Source organism: Marmota marmota, unplaced genomic scaffold (genome assembly GCF_001458135.2).
Source record: "Marmota marmota marmota unplaced genomic scaffold, marMar, whole genome shotgun sequence".
Classification (NCBI taxonomy): Eukaryota; Metazoa; Chordata; class Mammalia; order Rodentia; family Sciuridae; genus Marmota; species Marmota marmota.
This window is the reverse complement of record NW_026000037.1, coordinates 628404-633352: the sequence shown is the minus strand read 5'-3', so window position 1 is coordinate 633352 and position 4949 is coordinate 628404. Positions and strand designations below refer to the sequence as shown.

Genomic DNA, 4949 nt, shown 5'->3' with positions numbered 1-4949 from the left:
TTGGGGACTTGGGTGACAGCCCTTCCATGCAGAGAGTGGTGAGGGGAGAGATGGAGGCTGAATGGATGGAAGGGTGCCCCGTGCCAGCGGGGGCAAGACCGAGTCTCATCAGAGTCCCAGGGTGTGCAGCGTGGGTTCCAGTCCTGGAGATCTGTCCACTCTAACACCCTACAGTAGAGTTGGGTTCAAGGGCAGAAGGGCCTACTTGTGCTTGGGTGAAACGAGAAGAGTATAGCACGGTATGACCGAGGTGAGCGTGGTGTCCACGGGGAGACCAGCCTGGGTGTCTCTCCGTCTGGGTCCAGGGCTGGTCCCACTGCATAGCAGAGTGGTGCTCAGGGCCACTTAGAGTGTCGTAAAACATTGAGGGATTCCAAGGAGTTTTTGTCTGTGTACATTACTTCTATCATAATTCAATCTATTTTTAATTACAATAGAAATCTTTAAAATATTTATCAATCATTCCAAAGCAACTCCACTAACCAACTACATGTGAACAGAAATAACATCATCCTCTAAAAAATAAATTTTACAAAGAAATCAGTTCAGGGAGAAAAGTGGCCTGTTTTTCATTTCTGTAACCCTCCTCAATGTCCGGCTTCACGGACTGAAGCTGCTCTCCTGGCATTTCTGTACTCAATCCGCTGCTCTCTGTTGTTTTGTTTGAAGTAAACGAGGAAATCCTGGTTTTGAACAGATATACAGTTGAAAAATGGAGAGGCATTTTAGCAACTTTTCCAAACAATTCTGGATATTATTCTTCAGTGTTACACCAAAACTCAACAAGTGGCCGTTTCTCAAACCTTGTGACAGCAATGGGGCATATGAAACCTCCTCGTCAGCTTTTCTTACTGTGCTATGCTGAGATCTGTTGGTCTATCTTGCCCTTTGAATGGATTTTTGATTGACGCAGAGCTTTATAACACCACGTATTTCTAATCATTTGAAAATGCTGTTTTGCCATGTCATGCAAATCTTTCATATGGTAATACTTTTCACTGTACAATGTCTAAAACCACATTAAGTGGAATGATCAGACTTTAGGAGAGAAGACTGTATTGGGAAGCTCGGTGGCAGATACAAGTTCTCTAAATTCTGCTTATAATTGTTTTTACTGAAAATACATATTGCAGGTGGTTTACCTTGAAACACAGGCTAATTCCATTCATTTAGAAAAAAAAAAATCTGCCAATGTAGAGCCTGAAGAAGCACAGTAGTCAGCTGTGTCTCAAGTAATGGGCAAAGCATGTTCATGAGGCCAGCAGCCAGCCCAGCCCCCAGCTAGGCTGCCCCAGGACTGGTTCAGGACTACACTGTGCACCCTGGCACGTAAGGACAGCTCTGTACGCCCACATTTTGCCACAGAGAACATTTAAAAGTCACAGTCGAGGGCTAAAATTTAATTAAATAATTTTTATTGCTTCATCAAAGACGTTCCTAAGTGGACCTGACATTTGTGGCAGTAAAAAATAAAACAACAATGAGGACAGCCTAGTGCCACTGCTTGATCTAGCCAAGGTGCCGGCCGCTTTCCCACCAGCGTTTTTGTACCATTAGTGCAAATGTCAACACAGTATTTTTTTTTAAAGGCAAGCTAATGTCTCAGAATTCAGTCAAAAACGGCTCTGGCCTTGCAGACCTCCCAGGAAAGCCAGCTCTGAGGAGCCCCAGGGGTCTGTGGACCACACGGGAGGCCGGCTGCAGGCTGGCACTGGAAGGCCTCCTAAACAGCCCAAGATCGCATTCTTAACCTTTTAATCATTGTGGACTGGCTTTTCCTATTGAGTGAATATCTGTGCCTCTCCTCGTTTAAAAAGCAAGTTCCCATATAAGTAGAACGTGCCCCGCACTTGCATAGTTCTGTTATCCAATGCTACAAAATCAGTAAGTCAGTTATAGTTGGTTCCATTTTTATTTGAAAAACCCTGATGCTCAGAGAAGTTTTGTCCTATGGCAAATAATTGTCAGACTCTAGGATTATAAGTCTGTCTGGCTAAATATCCAAGTGCTGTCTGATGCCCCTTTAAATACCCCAAGGACACATGTTTTAAATAGTCAATGCCACTGGTTCACCAGTGGCCCATTTTTTGAAAAAAAAAAAACAGGGTACATTGATACATGCAAATCCTGATTTGAAATCACGGACATTTTGTTCTGTTTTGTTTTAGGAATTCTCGTGAATGTCCCCTTTACGGAGCTCTTTCAAGACCTGTCCATAGACGCAGGTCTGTGGTTCATGAGTGATTCAGAGCCATAGGCCGCAGCTTCTTCCTGGTGGCAATCCACAGTCACTGGTTTATGTGAACTCTACCAACACTGTGACCCTCACGGGTGGACTGAGGCCCTGCTGTCCTGAGGAGAGAACTGACCTCTGAGAACTCGACCAGCCCCACTCTGCTTTGGCCTTTGGGCCTCCCTCTCCACTGCTCCTCCCTAGGCACCAGGTAACCCAGACCAGGTGACTCAAGAGACGCCAGCAGGAGGTGTCTACCACGCTACAGTGCTCTCCTTGCACGCCTCTCCCTCAGGGCCAGACTGCGAGGTCTGTGAGTTCACAGCCTCTGTCCCCAGGACCCCAGGCCTCTGCCCTACCATCTGCTCCTTCACACCCCGCCCACATGAACTAGGGCCACCAGGCCAGGCTCCCGGGGACACTGATCTGCCCGCCGTGTTAGCACTGCCCGCTCCGGCCTTCACCTCTGTCTTTCACAGCCCTCTTCCCCTTCAGGTGCCCAGCATCTGTGCCCATCCCCTGGTCCTCCCTCCCGGCCTGCCTTCCTCCTCTCCCTGACTGTGCAAGCACCTGCGTGCTGAGGCCTCCTGAGGTCCCTTCCCTCTTGGGCCCTCTCTCCAGGAACTCCTCTCTGGCTGCCAACCCCAGGGCCACCTGCAGACATCACAGGGGCACCCCAGAGCTGCACACTCTGCTCCCAGGTCTGCCTTCTGTGGGGCGCTTCTCCTGGTACCTGCACCATCGCCCGCCTCCTGCCCAGCCAGAAAACGGAGTCCCCTGGACGCCCCCTCCCTGCACCCCCTGCTGGGCCGTGAGCACCAGCCCTGGCACTTCCACTTCCTAAACATCTCTGGGACTGTCCCAGCTCCCAGGTGGCACTTCTGCTTCCTTCAGACCTTTTTCCTCTGAAAATGACCTCCTCTCCCATCTTTCTTCCACCGGGGTATCAGAGTAAATGTCCTAAAACATATCAATATAAACATAAAGACAAATATAAAATGAGTATCAATATAAACAATATAAAGATAACACTTTAAAACCTCAAGATCTGTCCTTGCCCAAACATCCAGCACCTTCAGAGAAGTGCTGGCTCTCAGGGCCACCAAGCCTGCTGTGGTCTGGCTTCTCCCTCACCTGCAGTTCCCAGGACACACCTAGCACTCTGACCCTCCCCACCCTCTGACTTGTTTCTCCGTGGAATGCTCCACCCCTCCCCATCTTCTTTTGCTTGGAATTCTTCTCCAGCTGCTCCACAGCTCTATGCCAAAACCCTACCACCTTTACCAGAGCACCTTAGGCAGGGAATTGCCTGCTTCCTCTTCCAGGACCCCGAACAAAGATGTATCGAGGTGCTAATCACACTTTCATTTATGCCTGTCTCCACACTTTGGTGTGAGTTCTTTAAAGGTGGACACCATGTCTTACCTTTAAATCTCAGCACTTGAGACCTACCTGGTACATAGAAAAATTTAATGTTTGTTAATGAAGGAATGGATGACCTGCTCTGGGTCATGTCTCAAGAGGTCACTTCTACAGATGTGAGGGGAGATCCAGGGCTGCTTTTACCCACCTCATGTGCAAAAGATAAGCTTGCTGTGATCTCAAATGTGCCTTTTAGTCTTTAAAACTATTCTGTGGCACTTATACAGTTTCATAAATCTACATATGGCAGTATTCTCATGTAGTAGCCATGAAACTTTAGCAGCTGAATTGGACTGTCCTGTGACCAGGCATTTAAAGGTACTTAACAAAAAGATCATAGTTAATAAGTAGTGTGATCTCAGTGAGGTTGATTTCCATCTTATTTATCTTCATTTTACCAACAAAATGAGAAGAGGGAAGGTGTTTTTCATGCTTTCAATATAGACACTATATTTTAATAAACAGCATATTCTTAGAACGTAACACGCCCCAAACTGCAGTTTAAAAAAATATATATCAGATCTGCTAGAAACTAGACTCACAACTGCCAAAATGAGTTCACTGAATCACTGGGTACACACACACACCCCGCCCCCCACGTTTTTCCAAGGCTCTGGCCAGGTTGCTAATTAGGTAACTTCTAATCCTAATTACCTAGTCAGCCTTAATGGCTTCACACACTGCTCGCTGGTCCTGTAGGGCTGCTTTTCAATTGTTAAAACAGCTGCTGCGTTTCCACCGGAGGAGGCTGGTCTGCGCCGAGGGGGAAGCGGTCCCGAGCGCGCTGCGGTCGGCAGCCTTTCTGTGGAAAGTGGGCCACGAATGCACAGTTTGCACACTCGCGTTCCGCCTCCGTCCAACCTCCAACCTTCTGGATTCAACCCGCTTCCCCACCCCGCCCCCAAGCCAACCCCAGAGCTCCCCTCTATTGTGCACCCCGTCTCCCTGACTGGGAGGGTCCCGCGCGCAAGTCCTGCTGGATTCCGCAGCTTCGCTAGGGTCTGGGAGGCCTCCCTCTACTCCCCCGGGTGGAGAGGAGGCAAGGACAGCGAAGTGTCCCCCATGCCGCCCGCGAGCCTCCAGTGAGAGCGCTGGGTCGCGGGGCGGGGTGTGTGGGAGACAGAGGGAGAGAGAGAGAGAGAGAGAGAGAGAGAGAGAGAGAGAGAGAGAGAGAGAGAGAGAGCGCGTGCGTGTGTGTGTGTGTGTGTGTGTGTGTGTGTCTGCGCGCGGCGCGCGCGCACGCTGGCGCGGCAGGCGGGAGGGGGAGGGGGAGGCAGGGGGGACCGGGCAGGGG

General features: G+C 49.5%; 1 long non-coding RNA gene across 1 annotated transcript; it reads right to left on the bottom strand.

The window, feature by feature from the left end:
• Positions 1-689: 689 nt before the first annotated feature.
• On the bottom strand, positions 690-4857 carry LOC125619323. The gene is made up of 3 exons (XR_007350805.1): positions 4592-4857; positions 4310-4457; positions 690-3193 (listed from the first exon to the last, which is right to left on the bottom strand). It is a non-coding gene; the product is annotated as an uncharacterized LOC125619323 (long non-coding RNA).
• Positions 4858-4949: the final 92 nt, after the last annotated feature.